Raw genomic sequence first — 16,426 nt, forward strand, 5'->3', positions numbered from 1 at the left:
GATTCTAACTGTACATTTGATATTTCTGAAACTACAAATAAAAGACCACATTGTACATCTGCTGTTTCAAAAGCTTTAAATAAGTGGGTAGAATCATTTCATCTTGTAGATAAAATTTAATGAAGATAAATATTTGTTGTTTTCCCATCAAGATCACAGATTTGGTACCCAAACTAGAGTAGATAAAATATTTGCTGCCCATGACTTACATTCTAAAATCATTAATTTCTCAGTGGCTCCCTGCCCCTTTTCAGACCACAATTCATTGATGCTAAGGCTTCAAAATGGGTACAAACCATTAATCTTTAACTTCAGAATTCTAGCATATATAACTAAAATTAAAGAGTTCATACCTTGGTTATTATCTGAATTACAGTTCTTCTTGGATATTAATTACACCACAAAGCTAAATAAAATAATGATATGGAACTCATTAAAAGCTTACACAGAAGGTAAAAACCTAACTTGGTATAAAAAAATCAGAGAATGGAATTCTGAATTATTAGATCTACAATCCAAACTTTTGTCAGTAAAAGCTGAAAAAAAAATCAAAATCATTTGGAGATGAAAAAGAAAGTACAAATATTAAACAATAAATACAATGAGATTCTAACACATAAAACTAGTTTAGCTTTAGAAAAAAACTAAAAATTAATACCTTGGCCACTTCTCCCAAATATCTACATAATTTATGCACAAGAATCAAAATACAATCAAAAGCTAATAACATTAAATGTATCTTATATGAAAATAAAGGGAAACAATTCTCAGATATAGGTGACATTATTGATGCCTATAGAAATCACTATATGGAACATTTCCAAAAAGAAAATATACATATCGATTAATTAAATCTAGACGAAAAATGTTCTAATATAAAAAATACCAGAAAATTAAAACTAGATCTGCAAGCACCCATATCCTACAAAGAAATTACTGATACAATAAAAGAGGGTAAAAATAATAAAGCTCCAGGTATAGATGGCATAATTATGGAAATATATAAACTTTTTCCTTCAAAGATATTAACCCTCTTCCATAAAACTCTATTAGCAATTCAGTCACAAGCTTTAATACCACCCTCTTGGAATATTCCTTAATCACACCAATCCTAAAGGAAAACAAGTCCCCAAACCTCTGTACCTCATAAAGACCTATATCATTATTAAATAATGACTATAAGATATTTATGACAATATTAATTAACAGAATGAAAATACCGCTATCCAAAACAATAAATAATGATCAAACTGGATTTATATATCATAGGCACACACACAACATTAAAAGGATAATTTCTCTTATAGATTATGTTAATAAAGAAAATAAAGAAACACTCATAATTGTCTTAGATATAGAGAAAGCTTTTGATTCTCTAAATTGGGACTATTTATTCAAAATCCTAATGCTATTTGAATTTCCTACATCCTTTGTTCATTTCCTAAAGAATATATATACAAATAATTTAGCGTATGTCAAGTTAGATGCTTTTACCTCTGAATCTATACATATAACAAAAGGCACTAAACAAGGATGTCCCATGTCACCGATTTTATTTGCTCTGGCTATTGAAATATTGGCAGATTCAATTCGTAAAAATATAAACATCAGAGGAATAGATGTTTATGAACAATACAGTTCTAAAGTAAAGCTATTTACTGATGACATATTACTAACATTATCTAATACAAAAGAGATATTAGAAGAATTAGATATATTAAAGTGACAAATTTTACATGACATCAGAACTCCATTTCAATAAATCAAAATCAATTTTTTTATTTTTAAATAAAAAAAAGAACTGCAATCTAAGGGAGATCACATCATAGGGAAACAAGAATCTACCTTAAAATATCTAGTAATTGAGTTTTGCAAGGATATTAATGAATTAGTCTCAAACAACTACAATAATATTATCAATACAATTAAAATTTCTGTGGAAAAATGGAACAAAATAATATTAACATTTGAAGATAGACTACAGTTAATAAAAATGGTTTTACTACCCAAGATCCTATATATAGCCTTGGCAATACAACTGTTACCAGAAAGGAATATACTTAAATAAATTCATGCCTAATAACATTTTTATGGCTTCCCAAAAGAAACAGAATAGCTTTAATGCATCATATCATACCATGGAAGCAGGGAGGATTAAATTGTCCTGATATAGAAACACATATAAAAGCATCAATATCTAAAACAATCTCAGATGAAATAAGTCCAATTACTCTGCAAATTGGAAAGAATTACTAACTGTAATATCAATAAAAGAATTTGATTTACAAAAAAATTCAAATAAAAGATAAAAACAATTTGCCATGGCACATATTATATATTAGTATGCAGTATCATTAAACCCACTAAAACTTGTATGATTAATTATTACATTGACAAATTTAGGAAAATTATTAATGCAAATATAGATTTAAAAATCTGGTTTGATCTTTTAACACCATTTATAGTCACAATGAACTTTCCACATAAAATATATGGAGAAATTATTAATTCCTGGGAACAGAAAGGCTTTGTTTGTTGGCTCCAATGTATCAAAGAATTAAAAGTTTTAGATATGCAAGAAATAAAAACAGCATACAAAATTCCACAACAGGACTGGCTAACTTTATAGAGTATTCTGTCATACTTGCAAGATTTAAGTAGAATAATTAACAATTCTTCATTTAAAGAAATACTTAAATTTGTGAACTAAATATATGAAATCATGCATAATGACTTTGACATGAGAAACAGTATTTCAAAATTTTATAAAAGATTGATAAACTTTAAAACAACACCCAAAACCTCATATTGGAAATATATAACAAATGAACACTCAATACAGTTAATTGAAGATATCAAAACAAATATCTTATTATTGATAAAATATACATCCTTTAAACAATACTGGACAGTTTTGAATTGGAAATTCTTGCACAGAGCATTCTTAACCCCAGACAGAATCAGTAAAATTAGTTCTCCCCTAAAAGGAATATGTTGGAGATGTGAGCAAGTACACAATGCAGATTGGAACCACATTTAATTTGATTGTGTTAAAATTAAGCCACATTGTGGTCTGATGAAGCTCCACTTACCCTGGTTGAATAATGAGAGTTTTTCTACGATTCCAGTGGCTGGATTTATTTGAAAGTAGATTTTCTCTTTGGGATTTCACGTTGGTTTATGTCCTGGCAGCGCTATTACGCTGGTTTGACTGTTATAATGGTTAAAGTGTTTACCTTACAGACACAAAGTGCAGGGTTTGATTTTCATATGGGATAATTGGCTAGACCTACAAGGACAGCTAATCTAAAACTAACCTATGAATCCTCAAAATGATACTGAGGTCTTGTCCGCCTTTCATCTTTTTAAAAAAAGATGTTTTAACCTTCTGTTGCTTCTCGAGAAAGAAAAGTATAGCACATGGCTCAGTACTGGGACTATTACTTTTTGGTATATTGATGTTAGGTTGCCCAATTTCAGATGCCGTTTGGCCCAGTACATTTGTGAATTATTTTAAAATTGGCAGCATAGTTACTAATACTGAGGATCGCTAACATCTTTAAAACTACCCAGACAGTTTAAGTAGACATTATCAAAGGGCATGAATTTTCATAAAAATAGGTGCATAGTTTTGCATTTTAAGGTCTGAAATCTGTTTTAGCCTATACCCTGGATGACTATGCTTGTTCATCTTCACATATGGTTAACAGTTGGGGTGTGGTATTGGATTATTTTCTGAAATTTGATTTGCATATCAAAAATATTAGTAGGAAATGTCAAAGTCTGATTAAGCATAGTTTTCACTGTTTTACTAGTAGGGATAGAAGTATGTTTGTTAAACTGTATACATCTAGTATACATCTGATTGCTGAATATGGTGGTTCCTTTTGTCTTTTTTGTATTTCACAACTCAAGATACTTGACTGTATATACACACACACACACACACACACACACACACACATACACACACACACACACACACACACACACACACACACACATACAAGAATATTTGCAATTCTGCTGAGTACGCAGAGATCATTTGGGAAAGCCCACCCCTTTAATTTCTTAACTTTGAATTATCTTCTGTTTTCTTCCTTTCTACTTAACTTAAAAAATATATATCAAAACAAGCCTCAGGATTACAATGAGGCAACCAGGCCTTTGTCTGAAAAATTCAAACAGCATATATTCTTCAAACAGAAGGATTTATCCAAGTAACAACAATTCCAGTCTGTGTAAAATTCACAACTCACAGCTCATTTGTTTGAGTGATATAAAAATGGTAAGCGCTTTCGCTAGAAAACTTCTTCAGACCTTCAAGAACAAACGCAGATTTCCTTTCCTTATATAATACCTTCAAATATTTCAAAGCACACTGGGAACACACTGTCCTTTTTAAGAATGATATGTATATGCAATGTGTTATGTTTTACAGTCATTTCGTGGATGACCTCTTCCTAATTTGGGCAGGAACTCAGGCACAGTTACTCATTTTTAAGAAGCAGATTAACACCTTAACTTAATGTCTAAGATTTATCATGGCCTCATCTAGTAAAAGAGTGGAATACCTCGATCTATATATACATCCGAGTTGGGGATTGCTGGAATAAGGCTCAGTCTTGGGCTTTCCCTTTGGTTAATTTGTTTAAAAATCAGTGAACTTGTCTTGTAATTAAGCATCATATTTTCACTGGTTTGAGCTCAGTTTACCAAAACTGCTCAGAGATTTGTGACTTTAGCCAGAGATCTGGAGTGAATCAGAACTAAATCCAAGGCATTAATTGAAATTTGCTAAAAAATAAATATTTTTAAAGCCTACATTGCACTTTGCTGATTTATTTAAACTGTTTTTTTTTTTTTGCTTTTCTGACTATGATTTTCTGCACTTTAAATTTCTAGTACTTCTGCATTTTATACCATAGGCTAGATACAAACTTGCTGAATCTAGATGGTTTGCTATCAATTTAGCTCTAAAACCAGCTCCTCACTGAGATACTGAAATATCTGAGACATCAGTTGCTTCTAACTAACTATAAGTGCCTGTTTTTGCTCTTATGACTTGGCAATATTTTCACACTCTTCCTTGCAAAAGCACTCCAAATCTGTCAGATTGTGTGGGCATCTCTTGTGTGCAGCCCTCATCAGGTCACTCCACAGAGTTTCTATTGGATTTAGGTCTAGGCTCTGGCTGGGCCATTCCAAAACTTTAATTTTCTTCTGGTGAAGCCATTCTTTTGTTGATTTGGATGTATGCTTTTGGTCATTGTCATTTTGAAAGGTGAAATTCCTCTTCATCTTCAGCTTTCTAGTAAATTCCTGAATGTTTTGGTTCAAAAGTGAAAAGTATTTGTAACTGTTCCTAATTCCCTACACCTTGACTACAACCCCAGTTCCCACTGAAGAAAAGTAACCCCAAAGTATGATACTGCCACCTCCATGTTTCACCGTGGGGATGGTGTTCTTTTGGTGATGTGAAGTTTTGTTTTTGCGCCAAACGTGCCTTTTGGAATTGTGGCCAAAAAGTTCAACCTTGGTCACATCAGACCATAACACATTTTCCCACATGCTTTTGGGAGACTTGATGTATTGTTTTGCAAATTTTAGCTGGGCCTGGATGTTTTTCTGTGTATGAAAAGACTTCCATCTTGCAACCCTACCCTGTAGTCTAGACGTATGGAGAATACTGGAGATTGTTGTCACATGTAGTACACAACCAGTACTTGCCAGAAATTCCTGCGCTCCTTCAGTGTTGCTGTAGGTCTTTTGGCAGCCTCCCTGACCAGTTTTTTCTTGTCTTTTCATCAATGTTGGAGGGGCATCCAGTTCTCTGCAACATCACTGCTGTCCCATATTTTCTCCTCATTTTGATGACTGTCTTCCCTGTGTTCCATGGTATATCCAATGCTATGGAAATTTTTTGTACACTTCTCCTGACTGATACCTTTCAACAATGAAATCCCCTTCATGCTTTGTAAGCTCTCTGTGAACCATGGCTTTTGGTGTAGCAGGCAACTGAGTAAATGTCAGGAAAATCCTACTAGGACAGCTGAACTTTATTTTGGGTTAGTCAGAGTCTCTTTAACTGATGACAGGTGTATACCCAAAAAGAGTGAATGCTGTAATTAAATCCAAAAGTGCTTCAACAAAGTATTAGTTTAAGGGTGTGCACACACAGAACAACGTATTAGTTAAAGGGTGTGTACACTTATGCAACCAGCATATTGTACATTTTTTATTTTTTATATTTTTTCTCTTAATAGATTTGTTTGTTTTTCAATTGAATTGTACAGATTATAGGTCACATTAAAGGTGTGAAAAGTTTTAAAAATATTTATTGTGGTCTAATTCTTTTATATCACAAAAACCTGACATTTTAACAGGGCTGTGTACACTTTTTATATCCAATGTAGGTAATCTCCAGACACTTGACCCTACTCAGTTTAGATTTGTCAGAGGGAGATCATGCCTGTCAAAACCTGGTGGACTTTTTCAAGACAGTCACCAGGGCCCTGGATGAGGGAAAATCTGTGCATACAGCCTACCTACACTTAGCCAAGGCTTTTGACATTATCCCCACTCAGGCATCATTGACAAACTCAGGCAGATAGGTATCAACTCTTATATTGTTAGATGGGTCACTAACTGGCTCGCTGATAGAACTCATATAGTCAAAATAGGGGAATCCACCTCAAGCAGCATAACTGTAACCAGTGGTGTTCCACAGGGATCAGTCCTGGGACCTGTGCTGTTTGGAATCTATTTCTCCAAAGTACAAGCAAAAACTAAAGGTCTGTGACTGACAAATTTTGTTGATGACTGCAAACTGGGAGTGGTGATAGATTCTCCAAATGGTGTCAACATCTAACAAGAGGGTCTTACACACACAAATGATTGATGCCAAAGCCATAGCCGTAAACTCAATGCAAAAAAAATATATTATCATCCCTTTCGGTAAGAGCAGTGTTGCTGCTAACTACCACATCAATAGAAATGCCCTAAGTATGCATTCAGTGGTGAGAGACCTGGGCACACAGGTTAACAGCAACCTTACCTATGATGATCATGTCTCCACAGTGGTACGAAGAGCATTCTATATTGCTTATCTCATAATTAAGGACATTGCCTCCAGAAAAAAAGAAGTTATAACCTCCTTGTAATCTTCCCTCATCAGGCAAATAATTGAGTACAACGCCCCTTCTGGTATGCACCTTTCCAATCACCTGCAGCAATTGGAGAGACCACCAAGGTTCCTTAAAAGGAAAATACAAGGTCTTCAACATCCATCCTATCTGCATCAGTTGAAATCACTGACACTGTATTTTGTTTCAAACAGACTACTCAGAGGCGATCTCTGTCTTCCATATAAGTCGGTCTCTGACCCTGCTTTACTGGAATTGCTGCATATTTGCAAGTCAAATGGTACACGGACTACTCACTGTCAAGACCTTAACATGTATGCGACATGAATAGAACCTGTTGGGGGGACGGATTTGTCTCCCAGATGTTACCACACCTTTGGAACAGACTTCCACTTCTTGTCAAACAAAGCACCTCATTGGCCCTCTTGAAACACAATCTGGATGATTTGATGGGTAACCATAAATTCAACCCAGAGATTTCACCTGTGTCCCTCTTGGACAGGGGTGATAGGTACTGATCACGGAAACAAGGGTAGAACTTGGCTAGGCTTGTAAGGGCCCTAGAGCCATTAACTTCCTATGAGCCTATAATGATCCTATAAAGCAGATCAATAGCCTTACAACAAAAAAACTTGAAAACCTATCTCTATACTGAATTGCATACAGATTTGTACTTAATTCATAAATGTTTAAGAAGATATAATGGCTGCTATGTGGGCATTTGATTTGCTGATCATGTTACTAATTCCACAAATACATTTTTTTGCTAAATTGTCTATCATTATACCCAAAGTAAAAGTTACATCTTTTCATTCAAGAGCTGGTAGACTATGAAATTATCTGGCAAAATGTGTTGGGTAAGTTAAATCTGTCAACATTTAAATTATTGTTAGTTTCATGGTTTAAAAATATTCCTTTTGCACCAGGGACCCAAAAAATAAAGCAAATTCTTAAATGTCCCAGATAGGTCCTGAGTTTGGAAACCACATAATTGAATCATTAAATCACTGAATCACTGCTGTTGGAGTCTTGGCCATATTGCCCTTCAGTTGGGTTATTATCATTGCCTTAACCAGCCTGGTTTATTATACATTGCATTATGCTTAAATTGATAATATGAAGTGTTGTTTTTATTACCAGAGATAAGGACACAGAGTTGGATTTCAAGACATAATCAAAGATGCTCCAAATTACTGCCTTGTAATTCTTATTTACAATGTAGTCTTACAAGGCTATAGCTTAGAGGAAGGCTTTCTGAAGTCTAACCCTGATCCAGCAAAGCTGGCCAGCATTAATAGTATATATATATATATATATATATATATATATATATATATATATATATATATATAAATAAATACAGATACACACACACACACACACACACACACACACACACACACACACACACACACAAACACACACATGCATCATGTAGCCCAATATCCTAAAATAACAGTCCAGTTGTGCAGAGTTGCACACTGTCCTGAGGCTTAACCCTATGACCAAGTAACCATATAAAGTTGCTATAGATAGAACTTCTCAATGTTGCCTTTCAAATTCCATTGCCTTATAGAAATGAATGGCACCGATATGACTCTCTAATTGTGAGGGTACACGATACTCACTGGCTTGGTGAATTCAGAAAGCAATCTTCATAAATAAACATTATCTGAATGGTTTATACCAAAAGCGATGCCTAGAAGTTGCAGTATATGAAGAGATACATTATGGAGCTTTCAGACTATGTGTCTCAAGCTGGTATGAGCCTCGCTCTGAGCAGCATATTAACATCAGCAAGGATGATACCACAGTATGAGGACAAAATTATTGATTTCAACAACTATCTGTCTTTATGCTGTCATTCTAAGGGGATCCAATATTTTTCAGCATGGGAGGACATTGCCAACAGACAATACTTGCCAAGAATGGTCTGCACTTTTCCTCTCAAGGCTTTTGAATACTGGCTAAGGCTTTGCCCACCCCAATAGTGCCTTTTTTAGGCAATGTCAAATTGGCAAACCTACAGACAAAGCAAAGTCAACATGACAGAAACTCAAGGTGTTGCTGTTCAATGCCAGGAGCCTCCAATCACTCTTCACATTTAAGAATATTGGCATCTGTGCATTACCAAAACATGGTTTAAAGCTGCAGAGACTACCCCAGCAGTACAAGGTTTCAGAGTCTTCCACACTTTTAGAGAAGTAGCTGTACAGACAAGGGCTAGAGGTGGAGGATTCTCAGTATACATTAGTAACAGTCATAGCTTGTCACTCTTCTTATATGCATAAAGAAGATGTTGAGGCTTGTGTTTTTTTTAAGTAGTTTATTGACTACAAGTACATCAGGATGGATAGCAGGAATATTGAACTTAAACAAATGAACTAGCTAACTGACTACATACTTGCATGCTCATAGTCTGGCTGTTCACTCTAAATGGCACTCACATCTCGTATGTGCACAGTGGATACAGGCATGTGCTTACTGACTGAGAAGCTTCTTAAAGGTGTACACACATACTGATCTATGTTCTCCCTCTTTACTGAGCAATCTTTCATTAGTGAATTATGTTTTGTTAGAAAAATCTATACATGCTGCTTAGAAAATATATTTACATACATGCTGCCTAGAAAAATATATTTACAATGTGTGCTGCTTAGGAAGATGTGTATTTAAACATTCAAACATATATAAGTTGTGTGATCAAATATATAGAGAAATGTGTGCTTTAGTTAGGAATAAATGTACTTAAATCCATAATAGAGAACAAAGTTTATGTAATGCATTTAATTCTGTCTTACTAGAATAATAGTAGAAAGAAACCTGCATATTATTGCTTGAAGCACAAGCTGCAGTGTAATCAGAAATTTGACCTTGGCAGTTTGCAAACACAGTCTGGCTCATGTCTTTCAAGTAAAGATTATTTTGCAAAGTTAGAAAATAATAAATCTGTTCGCATGTGTGTCCTCTTTCCTGCCTCCACCGGGAGAGTAGCCTTGTGCGCACTATCTCTGATAGTGCGCAGCTGGGTACGAGGAAGACAAAGAAAGGCATTAAGGAAGACATACATCTATTGTATTCGAACTAATCAGAGAACCTTGAATTGGCTACATCCTCAGGAGGTCATCGTGACTGACCAGGTGTTTTGCAAGGCTGTAGCATTCTCATGGGAAAAAGACTTTTTGAAAAACACAAATTCAGCACTTTTTATGAATTACTATGATGTAAAGACCCTGTCACTGACCACACCAGTGAGGTGGGCAAAACTGATAATGACATGTATATAAGAAATGTACTTTGTGAATAAAATCAGTCAAAATTCTATACAAACTTTGTGTATGGTTTTTTGCCTCCTAATGTACATTAGAGCTTTAAGATATCTGAGTCCTCCTGCATTATTGTTTGTTATTAATTGACATTGTGTTTGAATAACTCAATGATTTTTACAGTCTGACTCTAACGAATTTATTTAACATTTTGGTCCTAATCGTGCCGGAATTCCCTTGGTAAGCTGCAGGTCACAGAGTGCATAAGTGCTAATAAATCTGCAGGAGAAGCTGCCGAAAAGAATGGTTCTTCTTAAAGTGAAAAGACCTCCGACTGAATTGTTGTGTGTAAAGAGGCTGTCCACTTTCTGATCTGTGGCTGAAAAGCGGAAGACTGGGCCCCAAGGATAAACAATAAGAGCAGGAGGCTCAGGTAAGAAGAATTTCCTCTTTGTCTTTGTTTTAGATCAGGGACCAGGTTACACTGTGCTATTGCTAAGGTTTGTGATAGCAGGGAGAGAGAGTCAAGTATTGTATCTTGAGTCATAGATCAGGGAATAACAAAGCAAAGTAAACAGTCATTCTAGACACTACTGTGGATATGGGGAAATAAGATACCACGTGGTACAAAAGAAGGGTTACGTAACAGTCTTTTAAGACATGGAAAATCAGTGCACTAAGAGATCACGAGATCCGCTAATGGATAATGTGAAGCATATGCAATTACAGTAAGCAGATAATGTGAGATATTTTGCAAAATGTGTTAACAACTATAAATTTGATAGTAAACTAGATAAACTTTCACTAGTTAAACTCCTTAAACAAGCTTTAATCTGATGCAGGGCGTCAGGCAAAAGAAAACAGAAGCTTAAAAATTCTGAAACATTTTTAGACAACAGAGTGAAAGGTCTAACAGACAGAATCTCTGAAAAATGAAAACTTAGAGTAGACTGGACTTGCATTAATTAATGCCTACAACAGGAAAATGAGACAGTAGATGGATATTATGCTAGATTATTAAAATGCTTAAAATAACAATTAAAAAAAATATATATACATTTTTAAAAGGTTGCATTGCCTCTGTTAGTAGTTTTATTACAAGGCATATGACAAATCACTGAACAAGCAGGCTGCAAGCCTTACTTGAGTATGCTAGACGTACTGAAAGACACCTTAATAGTAAAAAGAAAAAAGGCACAAGTCTTCACTGCTGAAGACGGAGCTGAAGTATTTGTATTACAGTCAGGTAAAAGGGCATCTAGCTAGGGACTATAAACAAAATAAGAAAGCAATAACAGAAGATAAAGGAGATGTGGACTGACTATATAATAGTGATAATAACCAAAAATCATCAGGAAAGGTTAATAAACAAAAAGAAAATGTGAATGTAGTAGAGGGAATAGAGGAAGTACAAACAGATGTAAAGAATAAAATGAAAATAAAATTTTAGATTTAGCATTGTTGAGCCTGGAGCTCTACCTAGCAAATACAAAACCAGAAGTAACACTTCTGGTGGAGGGAAGAAAGGTCAAATTCCTGTGTGACTCAGGAGCGCCACGGACTTTGATACACCCTCCAAGTTACCAAAACATTCTAAATCACCTGATTATATATTAGTAAAAGCAGCAAATGGACAGCTATACAGGGAACCACTTTCCCATAATATAGCAATAACTGACCCTGTTTCAGGTATGACTCAGAAAAGTAAAATTGTAGTTTCTGCAAAAATATCCAGTAAACTTACTGGGAAAAGACCTTGTGCAGATATTTGGCATAGCAGTAGTTCCTACCATGCAGGGTATGGAAGCACAAAGACAAGTGAATGCTCTTGTGGTGTGATCAGAGGGTGAAGCCTATTATTGGTACAGCCAGGACCTAGTTATGATTGGTCCAGGGACAGTAACCAAAGAGCTGATAAACGTAGCCATCAGTAAGGTACCCTCCCTTGACACTGATCAGCAGCACTTGTTACATTGTACTCCATACTACTGTAGCACACCAGGACCTAATAAAAAATATAAGTAAAAATCCTGCTGACAAATTAATATTACAAACTTTATGCTGGGATACTGAGGGAAACAGTGTAGTAAGCTGTTCATTACCTCAGGAGTTCATGAGATTGTATAAGTCCAATAGACTGCCACATGTCAGCTTGACAAAAAACAAAAGTTTTAAATGGGCAGACTTAGGAAAAAAAGGTAACAAAATGGGAAAACAGACTGATTTAAAAATGTCAGGACAAGGGATATAAAAACAAAACTAAATTGGTTGACACAGACACATACAGCTGTACACTTGCAATCTAGTAAGGACAGCTGATTAGCATTTTTATTAAAAGAAAAAGAAAAGGTCTTGTGTAAAATTCCAACAACTCTGTGGTCAACAGGCAAGTTAAATGTAGGGCTTATTCAAGCAGCAGGACCAGTTACAATTACCCCAAAGTCAGCTTTTAAACCACAGAAAAAAACAATACATTTTGGAAAAGAATGCAAAAGTAAAAATTAAGCCTATAATAAGCAGCATTACTCAAAAAAGGAGTACTGGTAGAATCTCCTGATTCACCATGTGATACACCCCTATTTCCTGTTAAAAAAAAGCAAACGGGGAATGGCAGATGGTACAAGATTTATAAGCTGTGAATAATGCAGTAATACCTAAAGCACCTACGGTGCCAGACCCACATACCTTGTTAAATTATTTAAAGCCACAACAAAAGTATTTTACTGTGGTAGATATAAGCAATGCTTTCTTTTCCATACCTATACATCCTGATAGTCAATATTGGTTTGCATTTACATTTCAGGGTAAAAGGTATACATATACACGACTACCACAGGGATATTGTGAGAGCCCAATAATATTTGCACAAAAAATGGCTAGCAATCTGGCAGGGTCTACCCCACCAGAAGGTAGTCAAATTTTACTTGATGTAAATAACATCTTGCTAGCAGCACCCAGCAGCAGTGCAGGGTGAATACAGTAGCATTGTTAAAATTTTTAGTAATATAAGGACACAAAGTAAACAAAAGTAAGTTACAACTTTGGGAAAAAACACAGGTTAGATACCTGGGATATGTGATATTCAATAAAGGTAAAATACTAAATAGTGGGAAGAAAAGAGGAATAAAAACAGCAATTTTGCAAGCACCCAAACCAACAGCTAAAAAAGAAATAATGTCTTTCCTAGGTACAACTAATTTTTGTTGGAACTGGGTACCAAATTATTTTACAATGAAAAACAAAAGCAGAAATGGCTTTCTGCAGGTTGAAGCAGTTAATAGCTTCTTCATTAGTTTTAAGACTTCCAAGTTATCACAAACGTTTTTTTTTTAGACCATAGATTGTAAGCAATGGTACATGACATCAGTATTAAAGCAACAACATGGGGATAAGCAATGCCCCATAGCTTACTATTCATTACAGTTAGACCCAGTGGTGCAATCTTTGCCTCACTGTGTACAAGCAGTAGTTTCAGCAGCAATGGCAGTACAGGCTTCAGCCTCAATGGTGTTATTCCACCCTCTCACATTGAGAATGCCTCATGCAGTTGCAATAATTCTGCCACAAGAAAAAGTTGCATACCTTTCTCCTGCTAGACATCTTTCATGTATGACCATACTGCTGAGTCAACCTCATATAAACAGTTAGCTTTACCTAGACAAGATCTTACAAATATGCCCTTGGATAATGCTGAGGTGACATATTACGTGAATGGCTCATGCAGAAGGGGTCCTACAGGAAAAAATCTGGTGGGGTATGCAGTAGTTACAGACACTAAAAATTTAAAAGCACAAACTTTGCCACACAACTTGTATGCTCAAGCAGCAGAACTGGTAGTTTTGACAGGAGCATGTATTTTAGTAAAAGGCAAAAAAGTAAACATATATACTGATAATCAGTATGCTTTTTCTACAGTGCATGTGTTTGCACAATAATAAAAATAGAGGGATGATTACATCCAGTGAAAAATCTATTAATCATGCAATTCATTTTGGAGCTATTAGAATCTATTCAGTTGCCTACCAAAGTAGCTATTTGTAAATGTGTAGCTCATACAAAACAATAGGATAAGATTTCAAAAGGTAATGCACGAGCTGATGCAGCTGCAAAGCAAGCAGCCTCAGACTCAGGAACTTTATTTTTTTTAATAAAAAATTACAGCCCTTTGAAATTTTAAATTTAGACATGTTAAAACCAATGCAAATGCTTACTACAACAGCAGAAAAACAAAACTGGGTAAAACAAGGTGCAAATTTTTAAGAATGGACTGTACATTTCCAAAGGGAAAAAAAACAATATTACCGTCTAATTTATTTAGATATGCAGCTTTGTTGAGCCATGGGCAGAGCCATGTCTCAACAGGGGGGATGGTACAGTTAGTAAATAAAATATTCCAAACATATGGATACATAAATTATACAATAAAATTTTGTGCAGCTTGTCATACTTGTAACAAGCACCATGCACAAGGAGCATTTAAAAACAAGCAAGGAGTTTCCTACACCACCATATCCATTCCATACTATTTGTATGGACTTCATAGAGTTGAATAAATGTGAAGGAAAAAATACTGTTTAGTGATCATAGATATGTTTTCAAAATGGGTAGAAGCTTTTCCTTAAGGAATCACTGTGCTTACCACCCACAGTCAGCAGGACTGGTGGAGAGGTACAATGGGATTTTAAAAAACAAGTTAAGAAAAGTTGATGAGTAAGACTCAGAAGAATTGGATTTGCTGTTTACCTCTAGCATTGCTGAGCATGAAAACAGTAACAAATGTAAAGGGTTTGATCCCCTTTAAAGTAGTATTTGGAAGGGCATATTATGTGCCTCAGTAAAAGCTCTCATGCCTGCAGGGCTGGAGGCTGACAGTTCACTAGCTAATTAAATAAAGAAACTGTTATAAATAAATCTGTTTTGCAGTTTAACTCTTTTCAGACAAAAGAACTTTCAGCTGAATAAAACTTTGTGACTGATACACAAGGGCAAAATGGCCAAGAGTAAAGAAGACAAAAAGCAGAGCAACCCAAGAACTATTGCATAATTATTTTAACTATGTATTTGTTAACTATAAGTGTGACAATTTTTCTCTTATTGTGGTTTTTCCTGCACTCAACCACACAAGTGAAAGTGAGAAGACGTGATGAACTGTTTATAGACTGGCATCCAAATTTTAACACGTACCTGGCCATGAAGCAAGTGTATACAGAAACTATGCACATTTCAAATTGCTGAGTTTGTACAGCTATACCAACAAAATATAATAGACTTTAACGTCCTCTGTCCCTCTGGGGATAAAATAAGACTTTGGAAAGTTTTTTATACAGAAACTGTGAGATCACAGGACAAAATTGCTTTATTTTTACCTGTTCACACAAAAGGAATTGTATGTCTCTACAAGAGTAATACCCTCCAGGTGGGCTGGAGTAATGGTAATATAACAATGTCTTATAAATGTTACATTAAAGTCAAAAGTGGGGTACTGTTTGTAATACTAACCATGATTCATATCTGAGTTCAATGAAAACTACATTAAATGCAGTATGTGACAATCCAGTCTTAACTAAGCAATTGTCTATTAAGAATAGAAAAATGTTTCATGCAGGGATAACACGTATCAGTACCAAAGTAATGATTTTATTTGTGGGAAAAAGGCATATAAATGGTTACCTGAGAATTGGTCCGGCAGTTGTTTTTTGGGTTATCTGGTTTTAGCAATAAGACATACTGCAGAATTACCTTTGGGTAAAATACGAAACGTAAGGAAAATAGCTCGAGAATCTGAAGGTCCAGTGAAAAAAAAAAAAAAAAAAACCTGTGAATCCAGTTGGTAAAATCGAAGCTGGTTGAAAAGGCCATAATTCAGTGAAAGACAAAAGTAAATTGACTCATATGAACTTGGGCAACAGTGTTATATCCAGGGCAGGAATGCCACCAGCCTATGGAGCAGTCAAATCGATCTGGGAGCTGAGGAAGCTGTCAAAAAGTCATAAGCAATGCAACTTTTCCACCCTA

Source organism: Protopterus annectens, chromosome 3.part1 (genome assembly GCF_019279795.1).
Source record: "Protopterus annectens isolate FY-2018-M chromosome 3.part1, PAN1.0, whole genome shotgun sequence".
NCBI lineage: Eukaryota > Metazoa > Chordata > Ceratodontiformes > Protopteridae > Protopterus > Protopterus annectens.